At 39.0% G+C, this 12,833-nt stretch overlaps 1 long non-coding RNA gene across 1 annotated transcript in view; it reads left to right on the forward strand.

Moving 5' to 3' along the window:
* The first annotated feature begins 664 nt into the window (after nucleotides 1–664).
* The window catches only part of LOC119699504, a 29,367-nt gene continuing 17,198 nt past the window's right edge, over nucleotides 665–12,833 (forward strand). Inside the window, exon 1 of the long non-coding RNA XR_005256454.1 lies at nucleotides 665–775. This is a non-coding gene — a long non-coding RNA (uncharacterized LOC119699504). The remainder of the gene's footprint in view (nucleotides 776–12,833) is intronic.

Consider the following 12,833-nt stretch of genomic DNA (forward strand, 5'->3'; position numbering starts at 1 on the left):
CTTCCTGAAGAACATCCTGATTTCTTGATTGATAAATGGATTTATTTTTGTCAGAGAGCAGCACTTTTTCTAAGAAACTGTATGCATTCCATTATTTCATTGAGTTACTTTTCTCCTGCTGCTGATTCTGAGACCCAGTTGTCGAGAAAACAGAGTAGCTCAATTTTCTCTGGGTCATAGCTGTGATAGTTTTTAATGAAATCTTTTATTTTAAGTTTCATGGCATGAAGATCACTAAAAAGTCAAGAACAGTGAGGAAGCCCTGCTTTTCACGGACATTAAAGGCCTTCCTAATTTTACACAGCTGTTAATTTCAAATGACTGTATTAATTCTTCCTGAGGAGAGGAAATCACATAGGTCTTTTTCTTGTGAATTGCCACAAAGAGGGTTCTTGGCACAGCGTTGTAGCATTTTGGAATAAAACTCCAATCGGATACTTCACATGCAAAATGAGACTCATTTGAATTCCTGTATCATGAGAAAAAACAGGGAAGAAAGGATAATCTCTGTTTGGCCGTTCAGGATCCAGTACCACTTCCAAGGTCCTGTAGCCAAGGTCCCATTGTACCACGGGCACCACACCAGCAGGAACCCCAGGCATGGCTAAGCTCCCTTCCTCCATTCTGCTTCTCAAAAAGGATCAGTGGGTGCATAGCCTTGCAGGGAGCCAGCAGATCTCCCAGCAGATCAAGTCTGGATGCAGTCTCAGGGCCTCCTACATGCAAGTAGCTTGGTAAATGAGTGTCACTGTGAGTGGTCCTTGGGAAGTGAAAGGTAAGTTAGAGGCTTTTTGCTACTCCTAAGAGTGGTCAGTAGGGAAGTCACTGGACAAGATGTATCATACGTAAGGACTGAAGTCAGACCTGCTCGCCACACTGGTCTCTTGAGCTCAGTGTGACCACAGCAACAGAGAAACTGAAATGCAGACCACTTTTGTATCATGTGTTGACTTCATGTAGTTCTTCAAATGTTCTTTAGCAACACCGCTGGCAAAGTCAATAGGATGCTTTCTTCCTGGGTGAAGGTAACAGAAAAAAGAGCGATCAAGCATTTTAAGAAATATGTTGTTACTTCAGCAATTCAGTTTTAGGGAAGGAAGAGGAGTACAGATTTAGAGGTACATGGGCTCTGTGTCCCACTGGGAGAAACTATGTTCCTAACAGAAAAGGCTGTGTTTCATAGATGAGCTGTGCCTTAAAAAATACTAAGCAAGGCTTTGTTCTATGCCAAAGCAAAGCCCAAGTCATAATTATCAAATTATATTTTTCTGAGGAGGACTTGGCTGCATGGATGTCTGGTAAACACTACAGTTAATTAGATGCCTGCATCTGCACATTTAGTCAAATACACAGGCAGATATTGATTCCAGCCACAAGACTCTGATAAACAAAGTCATTGAAGATATGTGAAGTGTTTGGGTGAAGATCCTTATAAAACAAGATCATCCATCTGAAACCTCCAAAATCCTAAATTATGAAGAACATAAAAAACAAGAAGTAAATTTCATCTAGACACCCATGACAAGTCAAAATGGTTATCAAAAAAAAAAGCTTTGCCCATTTGCTAGCACTATACAAACACAGTGTAACTTACTTCATTATTATTAGATATGAACTATGTTTTCCTGACTATTGTATGAGTTGGTAACAATATCACTAAAGCTAGCTTCTGAAACACTTCTTAAAGTAGATTTTTGCTGTTTATTTTGTAATTGTGAGAAAAGGACAAAATAGCCTTTTATTTTTTTCCTAGAATTTGTATACTGCTATTAAAGAATAAGAACAAAAATAATACCTAAACTTAGCATGCAACAAAAATAATACCTAAACATTTTGGCACGCACATGGTTTTGAACATGTCTTCTGTCTTTGTAAAATTGGAGGGGTGTGATCTTGTGTGTGTATAGCTATAGAGAAGCTGTTGTGCCCACATATTTTGCTGTAGTCAGAGCTGTGGTCATCTTTTCAAGCACTGACTCTTTTAGGACATGCAAAGAGGACAGAGACAGGAAATCATGTTCAAAGTCAAATATATTTAATGAGGGGTAGATAATGTTTTCTATATAAAATTTCAAAGACTTCAATATTATATTTTATTTATCTTCAATTACAAATATTGTTTAATACCTTCTTTACTGCTTAAAGAAAGTTTAAAGATCTTAATCAACAATACAGTGACATTCGTAAATATATGTTGTCATGAGTTTTTGGGAAACTGAAACTGTGCTTCAGAAAAGATTTTTGATTGGATTAAAGTGTTTCTTTCATTTGAGTTTTGTTTCAAAACTTTCTATCATTTTGTCCTTTAAAATGACGCAGAACTGCATTTTATTATATGAATTTGTTTTTCTCATGGGTGTATGCTTATGTATTGTGTCCTAGACTGGAAAACTGGGTAACGAAGGCCCTATGTTCTGTAGCGGAGCTTATCAAAGAACATCAGAACAAAAAGATAGTAGGGAAGAAAACAACTAAGTTAGCTGTCTCTAACATTTCTAGATCTTGTGAACGTGTTAGTAACATAAAAGAACAGAAAGCAATCTCTGCATTGATGGGAGAAACATGTTTTCTTCTTTATTCCATCAATTGTAAAGTATTTTTATTTGTAACTTATGGGGAATGAACTGAGTCCAAAGCTTGGTAAGAGGAGTCTTGGACCTTCTAATTGTGTTTCTGTAGTTTTCAGACAAACCTGAAACTTTTGATATTACTATCAAACTCGCTCTGTCCAGGATCAGAGTTTGAGATGTCAGCTTTAGCTAATAACGAAGATGCCAAAATGGACTGGGAAATGTAAATTGTGCCATTGAAGTTGGAGAAGGGGGAAACAGAGGCTGAAGGAGAGAAAGGTAGAAGTGCTCCACAAGTATACTTTGGTCCTTGTGTTCAGTTGATGCTTTTTTCATGTCAGACTCATGGTGGAAAATCACAGAATGACAGAATAAGCTGAGTGGGAGGGAACCCATACAGACAAATCTTTGACCTGTCCAGATTATGTGTCTGTTCTACGTGCAGTGTATGTGTGTCCCTTTTGTTTTCCTCTCTCCTACTTGAGCTATTTTTCCTTGCAGATTGAAATATCAAAAATGCAACAAAAATGAGACAACTCATACTTGTGAAACTAAAAATTAAATTAGTCCTTCTGATATTCTTTACCTTACAACAGATCTTGAAAGGATATTTCAGTGTTATCCCACTAGATGTAAACAGTTTGATATAACTGTTCAAAGTATTTGTGGATGACTGGCCTGCCCTTTTAACCTTTCTAAACAGCCTGCATGATCATGACAAAGGAGGAGGCTCTTCCTGCTCTTATTGCTACTGACCCTCTGCCCAAATTTTCCCTCATTGCTTCAATAAGTGAAGACCAAGAGGAATTATTCCCTAATTTCTCACATTGCTTTTTCCCCTCTTCCAGGAAAAAAAAAAAAGACTGCAAAACTCATTTTAGTGGTTATAAGCATCTTTTTTTTTTTTTTTTTCTGTTTTATTTGTGATAGGTATTTATTCAGTAACACCAATAACAGAAATTGTAGAATTGTAGAAAATTGGCTCACTGTAAGCCTGGAAATTGTGGATCTATCCCTGCAAGATACAAGAATAGCATGTGGTTTTGAGACCGGGAACACCAACTGGGAGATAAAATATCTGCTTTCAAATTTTCCCATAGCCCAGGTTGGATTTAGTGCTTTCTCTTCTGAGGGTCAGTCCTGTCTTTTTCAGAAAATGATAATTGTGAGAGGTAATGGCTTCCCCATGATTCCAAATGAAAGTATGGGTTGTCTTGATTCGAAAAGATTTCTTTGGAGAAGGGAGATATCTGTTCAGATATCTATGACCACCAGAGATGACAGAGCAGACAAAAAGCCATTTCTGCAAGCTGAAAATCGGATGGACTGTCAGAGGCAGGAACTAATAGCATTTTAGAAAGAAGAGAGGGTGAGTAAAATCTCATGATTTTACATGCGAATGTCTGACACTCACATGAGTGATTTTGAAAGTCATAGTGTTTCTACTTCTTTTTATATGCTGTAATATTTATTCCAGGTAAAAACAATAAATTAACAAAGAGATAAAACAGAAAAGGTATTAGCTGAGACACTTCTTCATATTGAAAGCCTACACCATACACTGGCCAGGCTGAGATAAATGATTAGTAATAACCAAACTGCACCTTCCTGTGCTGTCAGTATGGGCTTATTTTTAACCCCTTCTAATAAGCAGCAAGAAACAATGCTCACCCTCTGCTTCAAGCTCAACCTGAGCTTGAAGCTCATCTTTTCCACTACACTTGAAGGTAAATGCATTTCTTTCCCTATGTCCTTCTGGACCAGCTATTAAAGAAAGGAAGATGCAGGTGTGCTGAATAATAACACCTGTCTTTCATTGTTCACCCCTATTTCTGAACTCTTACCATCAAACCTATTGTTCAGGGCAGCACAGCCCACTTGCAAACTGCCTAAAGAAGCAGCAATACCCACATCATGGAAAGAAAAACTGGTGGAATACAGGGATATTTGTAGTCCTGTGGTAGGAAATATAAATGATAAAATGGAGAGTGGATATCCTGAGATTGCTTGAGCATGTTTTCAAAGCTGCTGTACCACAGATTTTGTGCCAGCTAATGGAAAAGTCTCTTTCTAGCAGTGCAAAGTGAGTGTGAAATGTAGCCATAAAATGTGTAGAGTCTTATTTTTTCAGGTTTTTCTGTGCTTCTCTAGCTTTGTGTAACAGCCTGAAATATTGGACAGTATTTTTCAGCTTGAATAATTTTTTTTCTTCAGTGAATCTAACACTAATACCACATGGACATTATCAAGGGACATTTAATCCTAATGCCTGCTTTTGTTTTATTCAGTAGGAAATTATTGTCCTGATATTGCCAGTTACAGTAATTCAGAGAAAAACAATGGCAGCAAATGCAATTCTGTGGTATTCAAAGCACATCAAGGCAGACGAATGAATATGAGAACTTTAGCTGGTTGGTCCTGTGATTTCAGTGTTCTCAGTATTCTCTCCCTTTCCTGCAGAAATAAGATGTTTCTGCCATATTCAGCTTTGATACTTGTTTTCTTCCCCTACCACACTTTGTTTGCCCTGGTGCTCCTAGTTCAGGAAGGTAGGTTATTTTTTCTTATTCATGTGAAGAGAAAAAAAATTCCGCTGACATTTTCCTGCAGGGTTTATTTTTCCAGACGTATGTTTTTGGTTCTCTGTGCCTCTGTACTTCCATTTTCCAGCTCCAGATACTACTGGCACCTGTTCGCGTTGAGCACACACCCACTGCTCTGACTGCATGTAGGGCTTTTTTGTCTTTCCCTATTTGCAGACAGAAGCAAGGAAGAATAAAGGGTGTGAGAAATAATGGAGATCCAGGCTGTCTTTGCCTGTATGGGTTATCATAGAAGTCAGACCTAAAAACTCCTGCTTACTAAGAAGCAGTGCTCAACCTCCCCTGGCACAGCCACTTTGCTGTACTCATGCCCCAGCAGGTCTTTCCTCCACTGGAAGGCAGATATTTTGTTCTTCCAGTTCTGAAGTCTAATTCAAATTTTTACTAAGCTGCATAAGAATTGTGTAAGGTTGCCAAGGAGGCAAGTAAAGAGAAGAACAAAATACTAAGTCACATTCAGACTCCAAAAGATTCTGATATCTGTTTGAAACTGCTGGACGTACCACATTGATGATAATGAATAGCAAGAAAAAAAGGCCCAGGAGAGAAAAAAAATTATAACCCTTTCATTTGGCCTAGACAAAAATGTACCGAAAAAGCCTTTTTCTTTTCAGTCCTGAGGGAATAAAGTCACCAAAAATATCAGGTCATGATGGTAAAACGCAAAACCGAGTCTTGTATCAGAGAGATTACGTAAGCATGAAATTTCACCATCAAATACAAAATTGGATGTGGCAGAGCTGTAGTACTACTTTGTGTTGAAGTATAGGCTATACCTCTTGGACTGAAAATATTTTGCACACATGCAGAGAACCATCTCTTGCTTGAAAGTATTTTTCAAACACCTGATGCAATTATGTACCACCTTATAACCAAAGACCCTTCAGTGCTTCCACAAGTTACTATTGCTTTCTTTTTCAGAGGCGAAGAATGAGTTATTGTGTCAAATTCAAGGCACACCAAGAAATTAGGAGCAGAAAAAAGCTCCAGTCCCTTTCTCCTAAGAAGCAGACAACATCACCTGAATCTGTATGCAGTGGCAGTGACATTGACAAAGGCACATATCCTGTTCTGAACTGTAGTAGATAAAAAGAAGACAGCACAATAACAAGTTGTTCACTTTTACAACAGCTGCACTATTTTTCTTTTCTGAGAAATCCTTGTTCTTTCCCCGTATCTGGAATATTAGTCCGCTCACTCGGAAGAAACTCTGAATTTCAGGAATAGACAAAAAATAACTCTGTGAGAAGGACTACTAACCTTACCAATGAAAAATTATCCCCAAAAGAAAGTTGAAACACTGGTTCAGTGGTGCCTTCAAATGAGTAGATTTTGTAGTGTTCACTCTGTTTTCATAAGGCTGACCTGTGGATCTTTAATTGTTAAGAAAAAGGCGAAGTAAAAGGAGAAAATACTGAAGTTATAAGAAAAAAAGTAGTTAGTATGATTTGAAGGTGAGTTATCAATACAAGAGCGCTCCACTGGATTAATACTCATTCTCAATTGACACACATAATAAACTAATTCTAACCACATCAAGGGTAATTTTATCAAAGCCCTGTTCTTCTGCTACATAAAATTTGTCATCTGTTTCTCTAATAAGAAGTTATTTACGCCTTGCATATTCATTGGGAAATGGGAACAGTGTGATCTGGATGAATTAGTAGTTCTCAGCTCCACCTCAGGGAAGTAGCCTCCCTACAGTGTACTGCTTTTTGTGGAGAAAGATACACTTGCGCATGTGGGCTGCAGAGGGGTCACAGAGGATTTCCAGAGTATATTATGAAGCAAAACCAGTCTTTAAAGTAGTTAGAGGCTTAGACTCCATCTTTCCTACTTAGGAGAGTAAAGCACAGTCTAGTGGACATTGTGGAGAGAAATACAGTTTTTATTAGAATGATTTTATTAAAGACATTATGTCTCATTTAGAAACATCTGCAATTATTTCTTTTAGTTATTGTTTCCATATGTATAAAAAAAACCTATGGACTTTCAGATAGATTGGCATTTTGGGGCTTGCAAAAACATCAACAGAGGAGCAAGCATGGCCTCCCTGAATCAGATGGCACCACGCTGCTTGGGAGCCATCAGCACTGCCCATCCCCAGTGGGCAGACTGGGACCACACATTCCTTTCGAAGGTACAAAACCTTTTAATCTCTCCCTGAGCCCTCATAAGATTTAAGTAGCTGCAGATAAGCTTTCCTAGCCTTTATAAGTGGACACTGTGAGGGTCCTGAGGACATTCCCTCTCCTGCACAGGCTTTCACTGCCTGGGCTTGAGGCTAGCTTTGATGATGAAGCTGTCAGGCCATGTCAGGAAATGCATGTCCTGCCTTTGCTCAGGAGCTACTTTTAAACTGAGCTTTCAGTCCTGACATACAATATACTTTAAATCCACTCCATGTCTTTTGCAAAGTATTGTTCCTCTCTCTTCCTGGATGCCTCACAGTTGCTATGGAGACACTTTAATTTTAAAGCACTAGTACGTTGTTTAGGAAAACCACAGATGCATTAGTTCTATTTCTCTATTTCATACATAGAGCTATGAGAGCATTACTGCACTCTTAGATGGACAACCATTATGATTCTTGCCGTCATTGAATGCCTTCTCTTATCTGTAATCTGGGCTTGCTGAGTTTCTATGTGAATAACACTTGCAAGGAGAGGATAGACAGAAAATATGTGTTCAGGGTAAGTGTAAGGAATTTGGGAATGTGCTGTCACTTCAGTAGATTATAAGTTCAACAGAAAAATGCATTGCTTCCCAAGTGAATGAAAGAGATTATGTTCTTCAAGTGCTTCTGAACTTTTGCTGGTGAGGAATTGTGCTTAGGGATTAGAGAAATTGTAAGACTGAGCTTGAGCTGTCCTGAGTTACCCTGTGTTTAAGAGCATAGTTATAAACCCTGTAACTTTGAATACTGCAGTAGATTCCTTGCTGTCTGCTCTAGGAGGGAACCATAGTAAGTTCTACTTTGTTGGAGTAGACATAAGACTTAGGATGCATTGCTTCCATACAGGAAACCTCTTCCAAAAATCTTTGTAAAGAAAAAATTATGATAAATGGAAGGATAAGAAAGATTAGCCTGAGTTCAGATTTGACTTTCATGTATTGGCAAATGTAAGTGTCATGCACATGGATACAGCAGGGAGTGAAAGCCACTTTCAGGTTCATAGTATATCCAGACTTCTTCCAGAAATTTTCCATTGAAATAAGAAAAACAGACAACAGGACTAGCAAGAGCATTATAGCTCTGTGAAAGAACACTAGTATTTTGTTTAATTCTGTGTTTCATTATAACCAAGCTTATTGTATATATATACTATATACAGAAAGTGCTGATATAAAGAAATGAAACGGAAAACTATTCTTTTGCCAAACACTTTCCTCCCAGAACACTAGATTATTCTACTAAATAAAATGGCTGCAGGCAGTTCTTCCAGAAGGCAGGGTTTAGCCATTTTACTCCATGGTGAAGCCCAGATCTGTATCACTCACAGCAAACCTGGTGTATGAGCTGCAGGGTGCAATTAGACATATCGCCTTTTCTGTTCAAATAATTGAAACAGTTGTTTTTATCAGAACAGAAAACAACTGGACAAAGGCAGCTCCTAAGGCTGAGTAATGGGCACTGTGAGGCAATAAAACATCTATTAAAAACCCAGAAGTTTCTGCAATGATTCTCAGTTTTCCAACTGTTAGTGGGGAGGTAAGCGAAAAAGAGCTAAAATTAGGTAAAAGGGAATTGATAGCTTAAACTTCATGACTCTAAATGAAAGCAATTTGAGCTGGTGGCAAAGTGATCAGCAGTACTTGTTTTTGTGGTCATCAGGTAATTATGAAGATGAAGAGTTGTAGGCAAATGCCACTGCATAGAAGTTGTGTTTTGGATAACTACATCTGAAAGGAGATTAAGACTTTTTGATAGAAAGCAATTTATCTAGAGGTGCTGTTACAGCACCCACTTCAAATACCAGCATCTTTCTTCAGGAGGAGAAGTGATAATACACTTCTTTGTTAGCTGGGTGAACCAGATGAGAGGAGTTTGCAAGAGAAAATGGAGGAAATTAGGTAGGAACTCACCATTTGCTCTCTTGCTAGACTTGTGGGAAACAAGTGCCACAGTGTGACATCTCCCTTGAAACTGGCTGGATTTTTAAAAGCCGTGGGATTTACCTCACTCCTTTTGAGGTCCAGTGTGGTTGTTCTATGCAGAGACCCCTCCTGTGAAAGGAGGTGTCTCAAGGCCTTTCTGAGAGGGGCTGCACAGTGATGGCTTGCACAGCACCCAGAGCTAACATGTGCAATCACACTGGGGAGCTCATTAGCTCTGTCTTCGCACCTTGATGGCAACAGGCATGAGCTGGTGTGGAGCCAGCACACACCTAACTGCTGGACACAAGACAGGTTCCTGCAGGGATGAGAAGGAAAATCCCACACTGAGGTAAGAGCAGGCTCAGAGCAAACGGTGGGGGGGATGGAGAGGTGAGGTCTTCCTCTCCCCCGTATTTTAACAGGAAGCACAGCAGAAGGGGGTGCTGTGTGGTTGCATTAGGCAAGGTGCACCCTCACATAGCACTGCTCCTGTGGCATGTCTGCTTTCTCTTGATGGCTCTGTCAGCCAGATCCAACATATGAACTGAAGGAGCTGGAAAAAAGCTGCATCCACTGCTGATGGTGTGGTGGAGAAACTGCAGCTAATGGGAAGGTGGAGACCAAGCTATCCCCTCTGTTATCACTCTCCAACCCATCGAAATCTGTGGGTGCCTTGGGCTGTGTCCTGCAGCCTATATTTCTGTGAGAACTTGAGTGCTCATTAATAACACATTTGAAATAAGTGGCTTAAGAACTGCTCTAGTAAAATGTACTCTGCAGGGAAAACTCTGCCAGCTCTGCTGTGCACTTTGATTACCCATTTTTAATTGTCATGCATGCTTTATCATGCTGCAGGTCTTTATCCCAAGAGGTGTGGGCAGTTCTGGAGATGTGAACTAAATTTTATATAATTAAGACAACATTTTTTTCTGCTAACCATGAAGAGACATTATGTAATTGTGAAGGTTCTTATTAAAATACAGTGGATCAGCTCCAAAACAAAATAATTGCTTTGGGCTTTTCTGTTTTGTTTTTCCCTGCCTTGTATATAACTGGACAACATTACTTTAGAACATTGTTTATGCTAAGTCTATTTGGTTCTCTTATTCAAGGGGTGCAAATTGATTCTGTCAAATAAAATTACCTTATTTTGCCATAGCTGAAAGTATCTTGCCTGTGAATTGCTTTGATTTGTATTCTTGAGGCTTGTGATTTGATGTAAATGACCAGAAAAAACTATTCTAGGCCAACATGAAATAGGAGATCTGTTCTTTTTGGGGCTGGATTGAAGTTATAAAATCTTTTCAGAATTAAGATGGTCTTTTTGTATTGCTCTTTTTCACAAAGGTTTGTCCATTGATTTTCTTGTTCTAGTCTAATGGAAAACCAAGGGGAAATATGAAATGTCAGTTCTTTTAAAGGCTGTTGTTACTGACTCTGACCACTGCCACATGTATCCCAAAACTTAGAAATTTCCCTAGTTCTATTCCAGAACACCTTGAAGAAGTTGCGACTGTTACAGCGGACAACTTCCTGCCCAAAATTATAATTAATGGAGAAACCAAATCAGCCAGCAAGGCTGGAGTTTATGTTGTGGAGCTGTGTCATTCTCATTTTAATGACATTAACAATCAGACAAAATATTATCTATCATGAGGTCTTGAATGTTTTTCTCGGATTTTGAACTTACAAAGTGCAATAGCACAGGGTTGTTAGCACAAATCAGACTTCTTAACTGAATTCTTGTGTTCTTTAGAATAATTTAATTTGTGTGGGGTTTGTTTGCAGATGTAAATGAGATCTAAATACTGAAATACAAAGAGCTTGCATGAAAACCATAGCAGCAGGGAACTTCCTAAGTGTAAGTTTTCATTCATGTTACTGTATGAGTAGGGCTGCTATCTCAGCTCTCACACAGCAGCCTCTTATGCAAACCATTCATCATTTTCTATATTCCTGTAACCATGCATTCTTCATTTTTATTGTAATGTAACACAAAAACCATGGCATCTCAGAATGACCCTTAAACGCTGGTCTGTGAAACTCCTAAGCCTGTACTTGTTTTGTTTGAAAGCAGGCATGCTGCTCAGTTTCAAACAAAAAAATGGCAGTGTTTTCTTGATTTATGGTGACATTTTGACAGGTTTGATTTATTTAGAAGAAAACTGTGCCAAAGAGGAGTGCAGAATTAAGAGAAGACACTGTCACTGTATACGAGCAAAGGACATTTTCATTCTCCTCTCTGATCTCTCTTGTTGGAGGGGAGAAGGGTTCAGCCTTGACCCTGTGTACTGGATCCAGTTGGGATAGAGTTTGTTTTCTTCTTAGTAGGGTGGTACAGTGCTCTGTTTTGGATTCAATATGAGATAATATTGATGACACATACTGATGTTTTGGTTGCTGCTCAGTAGTGCTTACCCCAAGTTGAGGATTTTTCTGTTTCCCTTGCTCTTCCAGTGAGCAGGTACACAAGAAGCTGGGACAGAGCATGGCTGGGACAGCTGACCTGAACCACCCAAAGGGATATTCCATACCACAGAATGTCACATCATGCATAAAAACTGGCAGCAGTTATTCAGAACAGGGTCTGATCATGGCTCAGGGACTGGGTTGGTGTCTGTCAGTGTATGATGAGCAATGGTGTTGTGCATTACTTGCTATTCCTGTGTTTTCTCCCTGTTTGTCCTACTCTCCTTTTCATATTATTATTTTACAGGTTTTTTTTCTTCAATTATTACACTGTTCTTCTCTGACCCCATGAGTTTATTCGGGTTTTCCTCCTGATTCTGTCCCCTGTAACATCTGAGGTAGGGAATGAGTGGCCGCATAGAGCTTAGTTGCCAGCTGGTTTTAAAGCATGACATATTGGCAATGAAATGCCATGGACTCTCCTTGGAAAACTTTCTTCTAAGGGCAGGGGAAAGATCTTTAGAAACAATATCAAGCTGTCCCCAAAAAGTCTGCCTGTCTGCAGTAGATTCAGGGCTTTTGGCATCCTCAGACGATTTTAGCAGGCACAAATTTTCCTTTGTTTATTTCCCTGGACACTGTATGTCTTGGCTAAGAGCACTGCAGAAAAATATACATTTCATTCTAATGTTTTTACTGTTTAACCTCCTACCTTCTATCCAACTACTTGAACTTCATCATTTAGACATCAACAAGTCTGCTACATAAAGCAGAAGAATACTTCCCGGAAAAGCTCAGTACACATACCATCTTTCACCTGTCTTTTAGAGCAGGCTACATGAGCTTGCAAAGGTGAGCCCAAGTTGTATAATTACCTAACAGTGGCCAGAGGAAAGAGAATTTTTTGTTTCTTGGATTTGTCAAATATAATGCAGTACTGCACAGAAGCTTTATCCAGTTCTTTTCCACTTGAACGATTTCCTTCTTCAACTTGCGCTGAAAATAAACAGATTAAGAAAGAAAACAGCTTTGCTTGGACATCTTAAATGATGAATGGCTATTCTATACCATGCAGATGGTTGCTGGGGGATGCTGATTTGGGATGAAAATGAGTGCAATCCCTAGAATCAGTGTAATTTTTCCTCTATCTCTC

This window comes from Motacilla alba, chromosome 3 (genome assembly GCF_015832195.1).
Source record: "Motacilla alba alba isolate MOTALB_02 chromosome 3, Motacilla_alba_V1.0_pri, whole genome shotgun sequence".
In the NCBI taxonomy this organism is placed as follows: domain Eukaryota; kingdom Metazoa; phylum Chordata; class Aves; order Passeriformes; family Motacillidae; genus Motacilla; species Motacilla alba.